This window comes from Mycena indigotica (genome assembly GCF_014461135.1).
Source record: "Mycena indigotica strain 171206Taipei chromosome Unknown Mind.scaff0002, whole genome shotgun sequence".
Classification (NCBI taxonomy): Eukaryota; Fungi; Basidiomycota; class Agaricomycetes; order Agaricales; family Mycenaceae; genus Mycena; species Mycena indigotica.
This window is the reverse complement of record NW_023503001.1, coordinates 1715930-1731604: the sequence shown is the minus strand read 5'-3', so window position 1 is coordinate 1731604 and position 15675 is coordinate 1715930.

Here is a 15675-nt window from a genome sequence, read left to right as displayed (position 1 = left end):
ACACTGACATTTTTTGTAAAATGGTGGCTAAATTGTTGTATCATATTTATGAGAAATAACATTTGTAGTGCATCATAACTACTAATTTCCTCTGTGCTTCCTCCCACGATTGAGAGCCCAACATATAACTCTGAACTTTTCTGGGATCCTATATGTTCCAGCTGGCCGTGTCCAAGAGGTAAGGTGTGTTATAACATGTTCTGGCTCAATGATTTCTAGCTTCTGGCCTGGCTCAAAAGAAACAAGGGTTGATAGAAGATGTGGAGAGTGTGCATAAGGTGTGTTTGTGACATCAAGTGGATGATCTCTTTGGACAACAATGAATTTCCTAAGAAAACCATGCAAAGGAAGTCCAAGAATTGTTTGAATGATACCAGTGCATTCCTCATAGTCCACAGGGTCCCAGTATTGAATAAGACTGTTACTGTAATGTGACTTGCAAGAGCTGAATGTGACTTCTCCAACCCTATATTTGTGCAAGTGTTTAGCCACTGGAGGAACAATCATCTGAAAATGATCGAGATCTGCATTTCCAGCACTATTGTTCAGATATCCAGCACCATTCCTGTTCAAAAGTGATAGGAGAAGCTTATATAGATCTGTTGAGAGCTGCCAGCAAGATCTCAGATAGTTTGTAAGTTCAACATCTGTCAACTCTGTAGGTGCTTTCAATCTTGCAGTATCAGGCTCCAAAATCTTTGTCAGGGCTTCTAGTTTGGGTGTCTTTCCAAAGTCTGAGTGGTATAGCCGTGCTGTAAAGCGGATTCGCCGAGCTATTTGGCGTATTATTGTAAGATCCATATCAGCTAAAATTATCAGATGTAATATTCCAAATAAAAATAATAACAGACATAATTGCTTGTTGGTGGGAATTTCTTGCAATTCCCCATTAAGCTTTTCCCCTATCCCTTCCCAGCAATACCAGCACCAGGACCCCACCATCGCATCTGATCTTCAACATGTATAGCATAGTGAGCATTTGGGGGCTCATTAACATCTGGATGTGTATTCTGGATATATTTCCTATAAGCCACAAACTTTTCTGTAAATACACTAGCATCATTATCAGAACACTGGAAGGAGGCATTGATGTTGGTGGCTGATACTAGATCATAAAACTCCTGTTGCATTTGTTGATTGATATTGTCATCCTCTGACAGCTGAGTTTCTGGAACAACTAAAGGCAAGATAACAGTAAACAAATTCAGATACTGAGCAGCTTTAAGCTTTCCATGTTTCTTTTCCCCCAGATTATGAGGAAGGCGAGTTGCATATGAGGGCATGTCAATCTCCTGGATGCAAGTCTGAAACTTCTGTACCACAGCTTTTGAGAGCTTCCAGTTGCCAAAGACAGCAGCTCCAGTAAAGTTATCATCATCTATATCACTATCCTCTTCCTCTTCACTATCTGAAGAGGAGGAATCACTATCACTTGAAGGCCTAGGTGTTGAAACTGCAGAAACTGAGTCATGAATATCTTCCATTTCAATATCCTGGTCTAGAATAGTTTGACCAATTGGTCTAATAGTAGCATTTGATGCTACAGAGTCTGTAGAGCTTGCACGTCTGAGATCTCTATAAGTGGCAGAATCTTCCAAGATATCATCATCTGGGTTAAGCTCTTCCTCAGTTGAGTCTAGATCTTGAATCTTGTTTAGAAGCTCTAGATCCTTCTCATTTGTACGGCCAATACCCTAGACTGTACGAAGATGGAACTTCAAAATTCCTTCTAGCCAGTTATGCACAAAGCCTAAGATTGTATCTTTGATAGGATCCCTATATGGAAGCAAGTGAAGCGAGCAGTGTCTAACACCTGTATCTGTAGCCTGTTGATTTTTTTGCCTTGATAGTTGTCTTAGCTTTCCAAGTAGCAGCCTGCTCTAAAACCTTCTCCGCAGTACGCAGTTCCCAGTTTTGATAATCTAGACGAGCATTCTCTGGTCTTTATAGAAGGCAATACCAGCAATAGCAGGTAGCTGCATGTGATAAGAAGCCACTGGCCTCTCTTGAGGTAAGTAAGTCTGCAATCAGTGCCTTGATTCTTGCCTGTACAAAGATACCATCTAGGTAAAAAATAGGTAGCCATCTTCTTCCTGTCAGACTGCGGGTCGGGCCGTGCAAGAACCTCTCCTAAGAACGCGCGCCCGGAACAGAACAGACGGATAGTCGGGCCCGCAAGTACGGCGGGCGGGGTAGATCGAAGCCAAAAGGGCCCGTGAACTCGGTCCCTTGTTGTGGTCGGTGGTCGAAGGTTCGAATCGGGTCCTGTTAGGCCCGATGAGTCGATAACGTCTCCTTGCACGGAGTAAGGTAGTTCTTCAGACGATCTAAGCGATAGAGTACAGGGTTACACTATCGCGCCTTATATATGCGGGCCCGCAAAGAGGGTGATCGGACACCCTGGCCTCTCACAGGGAGCAAAGGTTGCGGCAGTTTGGAAATGGCAGTTGGAAAGAAACAAAGGTTTCTTTGTTTTGAACAAAGCAAAAAAATTTCCATCTCAACTGCCATTAGACTGCCATTTCCCAACTGCCGCAAGCTTTGCCCCTGGTGTCTCCTCCTCCTCCTCGCTCCCGTTCCTGGCCGCAGAGGGGACGATCGTACATCCCTTGCGGGCCAGGCGCTACTCCTAACCTCCTAGCACTCCTCCCCAGTCCCCTTGTGTCGAGTTGGGCTCGGCGACGGCTCGACGCGTCGTTCTCGGTCACGTGCTTCCCACGTGTGCGTTCCTCCTACTAGGGCGCATGTTCCCCGTCGTCACGTGCTGCGTGCTACGGGCCCGCGATGGCCCGACACCAGCGCCGGAGCGGACGGGCCGGGTCTTATCCGTGATATCACCCCCTCCCTAGGAACGACTCGTCTCGAGTCGGCGTGGCTCGGTCGCCCCGGTTTCTCGGGTTAATTTGACTTTAGCTCATCCTTCCAATCGCAAATTCCATCCAGCCCATAAGCTTAAGCTAAGCTTCGGCTGCGCATTTTAATCTCCCGCGGCTTCTGTTGCCTCGTGGCGCCCGCAGATCGATTCTTCCTGTCCATCAAGTGTTTCACCGCGGTCACGTGCGGTGCTGCGTTTCGTGTTTCTCAATTCAGTTACACGTCCTTTGTTCGTATTGGCTGCAAGTAGGCTGTGCTGCGCGCCTCTGTCGAAGTTCGATATAGAACGTGGTCGTTCTTCCATATAAGGGCTGGACTCCTCCTTCCCTCTCTTCCTCATGGCGTCCCCCAACTTATACCGCTCAGGGCTATTGCCCCCTCTTGGTTCTCAGATGGTTCCCCCGTCTTCAGAGCCTGGTCGCTTGTTTGTGCGTTTTGCTTCGATGTCGCTCGTCGAGTTCCCTTCGTTTTGGCCTGTTGCGCAGGGGCGAGACCCGTTGTACCGGGAGTCGTTTGAGCCCCTTCGTTCATTGGATGACTTGCCTCCGTTGCTCGCCGCTGAACACTCTTCCAAGCTCCTCCCCCGTCTGGCCCCCTTAGTCCGCTCGCATCGAGCTCCCGCTCCTGTAGCCTTGTCTGTGGTTCCTCCTCCATTGTCGTCCTCTCGACGGATGTTGTAGCAAGGCAAGTTCGACCGCATGATGAAAGCCGGCCTATGGCAGCCAATTGTCTTCGGGCCCCAGCACCTCTTCTTCGGCGTCTTATTCGATGCGTTCCCCTCTTCTTTCATCTAGCGTCACGAGGACGGCTCCCTCCAGGATGTTCGCCCCTTGTTCGGGCAGTTGGGTCATGGCCTTCTCGCCCACCTCCTCTCTGCCAACACTCCCTTCTCCAATGATTCGTTCTTTCCCCGCCTGTGGCGCTGGGTGGTACGTCCCCCTCCTCTCCTGCTTCTAGGCACGTGCTTACGGTCCTTCGTTAGCGCCTTATCCTGCACGCCTTGTCTTGCGCGTCCTCTGTCGGCCTTCCCGCATTTGTTTTGGATCGGTTCCTCATCCTGGCCCACGCAGCCGCCTTTTGTGTGTTCCCGCGAGAGAACGTATCGGTCCCCGGTGTGTTGACCCATCTGCTGGGCCCCCTTCCTCCTTCCCTCGTGCCGCCGTTCCTCCAGGCCGACAGGTGGTCTTCATTCGTCCGGGTAGTTTCCTTGCCTGATCCTCGGGAAGAGTTCGTCTTCTCGGGTGGCCCGTCGCTGGATGAGGCGGAAGCGGGTGTTTCGTTCAGCTTCCTCCCGTTGGCGGCCTGGTTGGATGATCAATTCCCGAGCCCCGAGAGTGATCCGGAGGGTTCGGAGTCTGCGGCCTCGATCGTGAAGCGCATTTCTCCTGCTCCGGTGGTTCGGGCGCGGTCTTCACCTTCGATCAAGGTCGACGTGGAGCGGGATGGTGCCCCACCGGTTTCGACCCTGCTTTTCCTACCCTCCGACTTGGGTTCGGATTCGGATGTGGAGGTGATCGCCGGCCCTCGTCGTTTGTCCTCGGTGGGCATCGACGCCTCGGAACACGAGTTGGCCACGGATGACCTGGATCCCCCTTTCTCTCCAGTCGCGTCGCCTGCCCTGTTGCAACGGGATCTTGGCACTCCCCTGGCCCCCCGTCTTGAGTCCACCGGTCAACTGGCGCTGTTCCGTGGGAGCCTCCTCGTCGACCCGGGACGGTAATCCGGTCCCTCTCCCCTCGCTGCGACTATTGCGTCGCTCACGATCGTCTATGCACCGTGTGGGGACGTTCCGGAGGGCTCTCCTCAGAAGCTTCCCGGCCCCGTACGTCGGGCCTGTGACGCCTGTAGCCCCCTCCATCGTGCCTGCGTGTGTTGGCGGTCATTCGCGGATGCATACAAGGCCCACTCTGCAGACTTGCGTGATTTCTCCTTTGAGTTCTGGGAGCGTCAAGTCGAGGATGGCGAAGTTTGCGTTGTTGCGCCCGGACCCACGCTTCGCCGACTTGGTCGGGTTATCCTCATTGGTTCCTTACCGATCGTTCTTGTTCTCCTACTGTCCTCGTTCCAACGAGGATTTGTTCAGGCGAAGCACTACCCCAGTGGTCGGCCCTTCTTTGGGCCGTCGTCGCCGCCCCGATCATCCCGTCGTCAGGTTCTTCTCGGGATTCTTCCCCATCTCCCGTGCGGAAGCGGATCCGCACTCGCTCGCCGTCTCCTCTCCCATCGTCAGGTTGGTCTCGGCCAAAACCTCGCCCCAACTTCCGCCGGCCGACCTCTCCCGTCGCCGATCGCCCGTTAGGAGAGACGTCGTCCCGGCCGTACGTTCCTGCGGGTAAGACCCGCCCTCCTTCTTATCCCACCATGGGTTTCCAGGTTGTCAGACTGCGGGTCGGGCCGTGCAAGGACTTCTCCTAAGAACGCGCGCCCGGAACAGAACAGACGAATAGTCGGGCCCGCAAGTACGGCGGGCGGTGTAGATCGAAACCGAAAGGGCCCGTGAACTCGGTCCCTTGTCGTAGTCGGTGGTCGATGGTTCGAATCGGGTCGTGTCGGGCCCGATGAGTCGATAGCGTCTCCTCGCACGGAGTAAGGTAGTTCTTCAGACGATCTAAGCGATAGAGTACAGGGTACACTATCGTGCCTTATATACGCGGGCCCGCAAAGGGGGTGATCGGACACCCTGGCCTCTCCTCTTCCTCCTCGCTCCCGTTCCTGGCCGCAGAGGGGACGATCGCACATCCCTTGCGGGCCAGGCGCTACTCCTGACCTCCTAGCACTCCTCCCCAGTCCCCTGGTGTCGAGTTGGGCTCGGCGACGGCTCGACGCGTCGTTCTCGGTCACGTGCTTCCCACGTGTGCGTTCCTCCTACTGGGGCGCATGTTCCCCGTCGTCACGTGCTGCGTGTTACGGGCCCGCAATGGCCCGACACCAGCGCCGGAGCGGACGGGCCGGGTCTTATCCGTGACACAGGTGCCGTCGTTTCCTCGAGTCTCCCTGTGGTTCGGGGGAGAGTGGGACTTGGATCGGGCTATCGCCGAGTCTCGCCGGTTGCATGGAGATCCGTCCGTGCCCGCTGATCAGCGCTTTTCACCGTTGGGCGTGCTGTTGCTGCAGCAATCGGCTGTCCATTCGGCCGACGGGGGTTTTCCGGATGCTCGGACCCCGCGCGCTGGCGGAATTGTCGTCGATGCGCTCTCTGGACGCCGATCTCCGGCTGGTGAACTCGTTGGACTCCCTGACAACATCGTGGGAGGTTGCCGACGTGTGCCGCTACCTGGGCGCCATCCTTTTGGCCATTCACCAGTCTGAAGGCGAGAAGTTGGGATTCTGGGAGACGCCAGAGGGTTTGGAGTGTCGGGCCGCCGAGCGGGAGGTATATGCTGACGTGTGTCATCGGGACGGCCTGAGCTTCGAGATGATGGATTTGGACTAGGCTCGACGGGTCGTTGGCCGTCTCTTCGGTGAAGCCGGCCGGAGTTACCCCGTCTACTCGGGTCTCGGCGTTCGGGTATTACTTCACTCTTCTGCCGTCGTCGTTCGTGGCGTCTGGTCGGGCCGGCCCTTTCCCATCGGACTTCTCCACTGCGATTCTTTTTCTTCTTTTTGTATTATTTCCTCCTGCAGCCAATCAATCGTTTTCTTTGCGTTTGTTCGTTGTGTGATGAAAAGAGATTTATTATTAGGGGAATAAAGACCCCGTCTAGGAGTTAAAATAGAGAGGATTATGAGAGGAATAAAGGTAGCCTCCAGGGCTTTTGTGCTGAGTGGGGTGTACGCTGCCTCCTCAAGCGGAGTGTGCCGATGGCGCGGGGCGGTCCGAAACTATCCGAATCGGGGTCCGGCCGTACACGGGAGGGGCGGTGAGTTGTTGAGGTGTCGGCGCTTCGCGGCGGGCCCCGGCACCGTGGGCCGGGCAAGCGTGCTCCATGTGTTGATGGTGTTTGTCCAGGGAGACCCGCCGAGGGGTGCCCCACTTCAGAGTGGGCTCCTTTCTTCCGTAGAGGACGCGGTTGAAGACCACGGGTTGGGATTCAAGGGTGCGCCCGTATAAGTAGGCCAGGGACGCGATGACGATAGCCACTATCGTAGCCCAAGCCGGGAGCGCAATGACGGTGCTAGTGTCCATTCTGTTGCGGGTGTAGGGGGATCGCTTAGATTCTGTCAGACTGCGGGTCGGGCCGTGCAAGAACCTCTCCTAAGAACGCGCGCCCGGAACAGAACAGACGGATAGTCGGGCCCGCAAGTACGGCGGGGCGGGGTAGATCGAAACCAAAAGGGCCCGTGAACTCGGTCCCTTGTTGTGGTCGGTGGTCAAAGGTTCGAATCGGGTCCTGTTGGGCCCGATGAGTCGATAACGTCTCCTTGCACGGAGTAAGGTAGTTCTTCAGATGATCTAAGTGATAGAGTACAGGGTTACACTATCGCGCCTTATATATGCGGGCCCGCAAAGAGGGTGATCAGACACCCTGGCCTCTCCTCTTCCTCCTCGCTCCCGGTCCTGGCCGCAGAGGGGACGATCGTACATCCCTTGCGGGCCAGGCGCTACTCCTAACCTCCTAGCACTCCTCCCCAGTCCCCTTGTGTCGAGTTGGGCTCGGCGACGGCTCGACGCGTCGTTCTCGGTCACGTGCTTCCCACGTGTGCGTTCCTCCTACTAGGGCGCATGTTCCCCGTCGTCACGTGCTGCGTGCTATGGGCCCGCGATGGCCCGACACCAGCGCCGGAGCGGACGGGCCAGGTCTTATCCGTGACACTTCCCAGGTGGTTCATACTCTAGAACTTTCTTGACAATAGGATCTATCACATGAGGTAAGGTGGTAGAGTCAGGCTTGGAAGGTGATGGGACAAGCCCAATTGGAAAAAGATTTTGCAGCTTATAACATATTTTAGGAGGTAGGTTCAAGCAACAGAGGCAGAGTGTTCCACAGGATATTACTTTTCCTAAGACACAGCAAAAATTAAATATTCTATAAACAATTGATATTTAAGCTCACCTGCTGTCTTGTTCATTAGAGGATTGAACCAGTCAATATACAAGCCAAAGACCAAATTATATTTGGAAGTTAGGTAGTCTTGCATATCTCTCCAAGCACGGCTATCCTGAAGATCACTGATTGAGCTCCCATCCTCTGGAGTTGGACGATTTACAGCAGCTCCCAGATGCTCTTCAATATATTTCTGTGAGAGGAAAAATCCAAGCCATTTATCAAAATCTAGAGTATTGAATGTTGTATGAGCAACAAGCTTGAGACCTGTGGGGGTACGGCGTTTTTTGACAAGCTCTGCACCACATTCTCTAGATCTGCTCGAGTGTTTGAATGGGCAGTGATCAGGTAATTCCTCTGCAGAACCAGAGTATTCTGTATAGCAGCTACGACAGATAATTGTGCGCTTGATGGTTGGTTCCAGTTCAAAGCGAGCATGCAGTGTGCGTATATCAACAGGAATATCTAGACTAGGTAGATTTACAGTCACTGTAGGAGCTTGTTGAGCAAGAGTTGTCTTGAAGATCTCTAGAGCAGTTTCTAGAATCAGTTCGATGCCTTTCAGTGTTGTATTGACCACAGAGGCTGGGACATTCTTCTTTGTGTGCAGCTAGATAGCAAGCATTGAGCATAACTCAACAATCAATTTGTTAGGCTCCTTATCTTCTGCTTCTAATAAAAATATTATTTGAGAGAAAAAGTCATCATAATCTGACTGTCACCATCTACTGAAACCTGAGGAGGTTCTGGGTCAGGAGGGTCTGGGGTATCATCTACACAAATCTCAAGTATATTCTCTTCACCAAGTGTGACAATGGCTCACCTTCATCATCAGAGTCCACCAAATTCAATCCTGCTATTATTTGACAGACAGAATGTTTAGAAATACGCTTTCTGGCAGGACCCTTGGGCTGAACAGGTGTTCGATGTTGCTTCCACTTTTGCCAGGAGAGCCATTTTCCCTGCTGTGATACCATCTATCACAATGATAGATCGGTTGCAGCCATAGGCAGTGCAGACACAGGGATAGAGTCGGGGGGTGTTCTTGCCCATAGTGCTCAAGCTGTGATAATGAATGTGCTCAGTTATATAGAACATAGTGCTTCTGAATCTTAGATAGGAATGAATCAATCATGTCAAAATGTAGGATTATGGCCCACCGGCTGCATGCATTCTTCGCCGCTAAAAGCGCGAAGTACTTATAGCTATGCACTGCCGCTGGCAGAGTTGCTTAGTGCTACCTGTTGAACGGCTGCGGGGCGCCTGCAGCCACCCCCCAGCCTAAGTCCTCCACCACCACCTGCCACGCGAGCTGCGCCGCAAGCAGCCGCATGTTATCTGCGCTTCGAGTCCGCAACGCGCCATACTTTCATGGATCTCGGGCACCTGACCTGGCGACCCGGATCGGCCATCCGAGACTCCCATGCCAATCCCTTCCTTGAAAACTCTCGATAATGCCATTTTCCATCTCGACTGTGTAAGGCCCCCTGGCCGCCGAACATGGCAAGCCGGTTCTCAATTGGCGGCGGACAGCACTCTGCGCCCCGAAGCTATACTTCCAGGCTGCCAGCGAAGTATGGCCCCATTGGGTGATATCGGGAGAGATCCGCCTGATGTGTCAGAACTGCTGACAGGTTCTGACTCCACTCTGCTGCGATGAACGCCCGGTGCACTGGCCAGGAACGGGCGATGCCAGCCCGTTGTCCCGAATTTGTTCCGTGTCATCGTCAATCACCTGACGGCGCAGATCTGGCGCAAATTTGAGGTCATCCTTGGAATGGGCTAAACCAGTTGATGACGCACATCGCGGTCGAGAGAATCATCTCGACCGCGATGTGCGTCATCGACTGGGCACTCTTAGCGTGCGAGAATCACGGATGTGTCCACATGACACACGGTGTGGGCCAGAACTCTGGGTCGCAGCGTTCTCCCTCAACTCTCACCTGCTTCTTCCCCCTTCGCCATGCTCTTCAACGACACACGTTCACAGATGATCCGTCGGCGATCTGTGTGGTATCTAGTGCGAGCGGGAGCGGTACAGGGGAGTGCGGCCGCCGCCACCTTCCAGCGGCGCTCCTAGGGCAGAAAAGTAGGAAGGTGCCGGCGGAGGCAATGAGAGTTGGAGTGCGTGTTGAAGACTCTCTGCACTGTCCATGACTAACCCTGATCTCACAAAGGTCCGCATTCTGGCTATTACAGAGATGTATTGTAAACACGGTGATGAATACATGGAGAATATCATCTATTATGCCGGTGGAGGTGGTGGGGGTGGTGGCAGAGGAGGTGCAGTGGATGTAGTGTCGTCATCCTCACTCTCGGAGTCCTCTATATTCACGATCTCCTCCTCTCCCGCCGCCTCCCGGTCCCTACAATATCTCTCTTCTGCCATCTCTTCATCTGTCGGGACGTTGTAACGTGCCCGCACCGTATTGCCGAACCGCTGCATAAAGCTCTTGTTCTTCTCGTTTTGCCACATCTTGAAACCTTCTGCACTGAGGCAGTACGCAACGTCAGGCAACGCAACTGTTGTGTTGTCCGAGTAATAAGCACGGTCTTGCAGATCCATCGCATTAAAGAAGGTGGGTTCGAAGTAGTCGATTGGAAAAATGAGCTCTTGCTCGTCATTCTCTGGGCCCTTGGCATAGTATATGGCGGGAGGAAGAATACGGGAGAGGCGGCTGGGCTCTAGTATATCAACAACTCTGCGATTCGGCGGCCTAAATATACGTGTGAGTAAAGTTGTGTGCTAAAACACGAGGAGTCATATGGTTTTCCTGAGGGATTCTTCTCCCACTCAGCCTTGCTTTCTTGGTCAAGGTAGCAGAACAGCCTCTCGACACAAGGACTTCGACCAGGTTTCTTGCGTGCAGCCCGAGTAGGCGCATTCCTTTCCTGCCGGTCGCCCTGATCAAGTGGGATTTCCTCGTCGTCTGAATGACAGGCCGGCTGGGCGACAATACGAAGAACAGGCCGGCAGAAGTTTTTCTGCGCAGCTGTTGCCAGACGACGTGCACATAACTGTAAGGAGCTAGGTCAGGACAAAATGACTGGCAAGAAGATGTTGACGCACCCCATCCCTTCGTTTCTTAATTGCCTCCAACTCTTTTTGCAGGCGTAGACTATCTGGATTGTTTTCAATGCTGTGGCTGTCGGGGCCCAGGGTACACTGGAGGAACTTCCAGAATACATCGCCCAAGAAGACACCATCCATCGCAAGTACCGAAGACATGAATTGCTGGGTGAAGACCATAGCGTGTGTAGCTGCTTGGAATGTGAAAATGGTGAGAATACAATGGAGTTCATTGTATGGGGAACGGAGTGGGCCAAAGACATCAGGGAGAAAAGTGCGTAAGCCAGCAGCGGCAATGACCGTGAAGGCGTAAGCAAGCCACGCATGCGGAATTTGGCCCGGTGCCAATGCATTTGTGCCTTTAGCCTGGCACACAGAGCTCTCCTGACTCCCCTCCTGAATTTGCGCCAGAACCCGTGTTGCATGGTGAATAGTGGCGGCAATTGGCTGTTTACTCTGGACAACAAGCTGGTCCACATGCGCCTGCATATTATCCACATGTATATGCCGCCGTTCGAACCACTCCATCTCATCTGTTGCACGACCAAGCGCTGAGGACTGGGTGATTGCCCCGCAGAGCGCACGCACCCAGCGCCGGAACCCTGTCTGAAGCAAGTGAGCAATAGGCTTTGTACCGAGTAAGAACCACACACTGCAGTAGCCTCTTCAATATCTTTTGAATCCTTGGCCTTGGGTTGGCTACGGTGATGAGTGCGGAGTGGGGACTGCAAAATGAGCTCTCTAACTAACCAAACCAACAAAAACAACCAAAACTCCACTTGATGTAGAGAGAAAGATGTATAATGTTGAGTAGAAAAAGTCACAAAACCCAAAATATCGTCGACTCCTTGTGCGAGAACAGACCCCTGTGAACAGAGCCTTGGCACAAATGTGTAAGGTTGTAGGGTTGATACGAGTTTCTTGCGAAAAACATTGATTTGTTGTGCCCCAAAGCGTACTATCGACGAAAACTCAGCCATAGAGAAGCACCAATACGATGCCCGGAGAGTTTATACTCGTTGGATCAGGACTAACTGCCTTAAACCCTCTGAGTTGTCTCAAGTCAGAAACTCACTGCCTTAAACTCTTGACCAGCAACCGAAACCCAATAAACAGCAACCGGAACTCTTGTATTCAGCAACCGAAACCCTCAACCAATAATCCTTCCGACGCGTTGATACTATTTCGAAAGAGCTAGCAAGATAGATTGACAAGCTAGATCTCCAGATGCACCTAGTAGAGCGGGGCAATCCATGAATTTCCCAAATACAAGACAGTGATATAAATACTAAAACGAAATTGATAGAATCAGGGGAAAATCTCGAGTAAGAAAAGTCGTCCATGTGCATGACAAGACAGTGATATAAATACTAAAACGAAATTGATAGAATCAGGGAAAATCATGAGTAAGAAAAGTAGTCCATGTGCATAATTGTATAGGTATCGTTTCGCCATACGGCCCAGAGTCGAAAATCCAGGTCCAGATGACTGGTATCGCGTGTATTGGTGTCAATGACCAGTGTAAATCTTCCGTGTTCGCGACCATCTAGTTTGCCTTGTGAAGAATCCCTCGATCTTGAGTAGGATAAGTGGATAGCTCTGCTTCCCAGCTTTCGATTGACACCCATAACTCGTATCTTGTGCGTATGGCCTCAGCGGTGGTTGTCCCAACTCTCCTGGTGCATTTCCAATGTTCAGATGATCAGTTCCTCGACAGTGTTTTAGAGTCGCCGTTGATCGCAGGTCCAGGCCCCAATCAATTGAGTAGGTTTTCACCGTTTAACCGTCCCTTGGCACTCTCGATGCTCCAGCATGATCCGAAACCACGTTCCAATGATGTCAGTTGTCGATACCAACAGAGATAGGGGTGTCCCTTATCTAGGAGAAGTCGACTTCGAGTCTCCACTAAGCACCAAACCGAATATGCCTTTTAGAATACACTCCCTTTGGGTATTTTGCATAGAATTGGATAGATTCTAGCGAGAAACGGGCTCTACAAACTTTTCCTAGTCAAGATTTTGGAATCACTGAGAGTGATTTGATAGATTTTGACTGGATTTTGACTGGTCCTTGTGCAGATAACTCCCTAGTTGACCATTCGGGACTCATGTCAACTCTGAGATGTGCGCTGAGCAACAAAATTGACAAAAATAGTCGTTTCCTGGCCTGTCCCAGACTGCGGCTTATCAACGGGCAGCTGGATGCATGAGGGTAGTCGGAGGACCAGAGGGAGTTGTCGTCATGGAAGTATGGGAAGTAGAAGAAGGCTGGGAGGCAGTGCTCGGACCGGCTGTCGGCTGGCGAGTACGTTTTTCACGACCTTGGCTGGCATAAGTCGGAGTGTCGGTCGTCTTTCGCTTCTTGCGGTAGGTAGTGGGAGCCATGGATATGCCAGTGATAGGCTCAGAATGAAATGACAATTCCCTTTTAACTGCAGACACGCACTGCAGACACGCAACTCAGGCTGAACAAAGATGACAGTTGTGTGAAGATAGAATCGATATTTTCTCTTTCATGATTTTACATGAGGCAAAATGCACAAAGAGGAAAGTACTGCATCTTTGTCTGCCATTCATGACGACATTGAAACTGCCGTTGGGTCTCCCATACATACTCCCATCAATAAACTGCCCTTACATTTGCACGGGGTGTAATACAACTAGAATTATGATTATCCATGGATTCCTCAGCAAGATATCAAGTGATCATTGTGCTTGATTAAATTCAAAGAAGGAAAACTACAGAAAAGTGGGATACCAGTATAACCTAAGGGTATTAGACTAGACTCACATCAGAGCATGTCTACATTAGGTTATTATGTACCTACCAGTATGACAGTCATCTAATTTGATGCAGAATTGATGGGGATATTGCTGCATTGATGTGTGTGATGAATAATCATAAGGTGATAAATATATGTTAATGATATTGTGTTGTCAAGGGTATTCATCTCATTATACAGGTACCCTTTAAAGTGCTTAAATCATCTATGTAAGTTATCTACTTACTGAGATATCACTACATCAGGTGTACATTAGCAAATAATTAGCCAGTGCTGACACAATTGTTCAGTTATCACTATAGGTCACATAATGAAAGTTGTTTACATAGTCAAAATGCACAACTGTGATCTTGTGACAATTTGTGACATCCTCTGATGATCATACAGGCAAATGGTAAAAATTTCTCTTTTGGGAAATTTGTCACACTTGGTGACACATATCATAGCCAAGGTGTTGAGTCCTACAGCTCTAAATCAATCATTAGCAGAATACACTTACATGACAACATCATCATTTATCATTATTTATAGGAGAATACACTTCTTTATGATGTAACATGCCAATCATCAGAGAATGTCACAGATCGTCACAAAGCCAAAGTTGTATGTTTTATCTATACAAACAACTTTCATTAAGTAACCTATAGTGCTAGCTGAATAGTTGTTTCAGCACTAGCCACTCATTAGCCAATTTACAACTGATAAGATGATTTCTCTACAACTAGACTATCTACAGAGGTGATTGAAGGACTACTAATAATATCTAAGTAGTGAAGTAAATATACCCACCAGTACAATCTTATCAGTGTATTCATACCACCTAATGATTGTGCATCAGACATATTGATTCTGTAATATCTCCACCAATTCTTCATAAATTCTGCTGCTTGTTTTATTAGTAGGTAGGTAGTTCCATTGTCCTAATATGTTCTGATATGAGTATAGTGTTATCCTTATAGACTTTACTGTTATACCACTTTTCTAGAGTTTTTCAGCTTCAAATTTGATCAAGTACAATGATAACTTGATATCTAAGGAAGTAATGCATGGATAATCATGATTCAAGTTGTATTTTACCTGAATAGATGCCCATCATTGCTTTGTAAGACACTCATATTTTTATCTATCCCATCTGCCATATATGTATCATATATTCTATTACTCCAATCTCTTAATAACTCACTCAGAAGTAAGAAGTTCTCAATAGGCTAAAGGTAGGAAGTATAAAGAATGGTCCCCCTATGAAATGATATTGGTCACACCACATTATATCAATAGAACCTCTCGTTATTCTCTATTATACACATTAATGCTATTACACATCATACTGACATTAAAGCTATGGTCTGCCAGTTGATTGGAGATCAAAATGTCTAAAGTTCAGTCAATAAGGTATATACACATGCCTATATGCTCTGATGGATCTCTAGATGTTCTTGAAGGCTGAATTGGGGCGAACACTCCAAGATAGGTTAAGTGTAGAATTGGTTTACAGGAATAGTGAGGTCTGTAGACTGAGTGCTGGGCATGGAGGGGGGTGTATAAGGGTATTTGGGTATTTAATAGGACCCTGTAACATAATCAGTTGTGGTTCTGGCATGTGTCACTATAGGTACCTGAAGACAGGGTAGGTACCCATAGAGCAAAAGAGAGTGCCTTTGCTCTTACAACTGGTCAGAAAATAATTTCAAATATGATACAAGACTTGAACCTAGGCTTGTATAGACTATCAAATGAACCTGTTCAGCACTTGAATCAACCTCATAGCTATTTTGGATCTCTTACAGTACAGTTATCAGTGTTATCTATGCCAAAGTTGATGAACCCACTATGGCATGGCCTTTGTGAGTCTAATAAATCTGAGTATATCTACTAGCAGGGGTATCTACCACCGTCCAGAAAATGGTCCCCCCTTCTCTCCAGCATATCTCTATCCTGGGTTATATAGCACCAAAGGTCTCCAG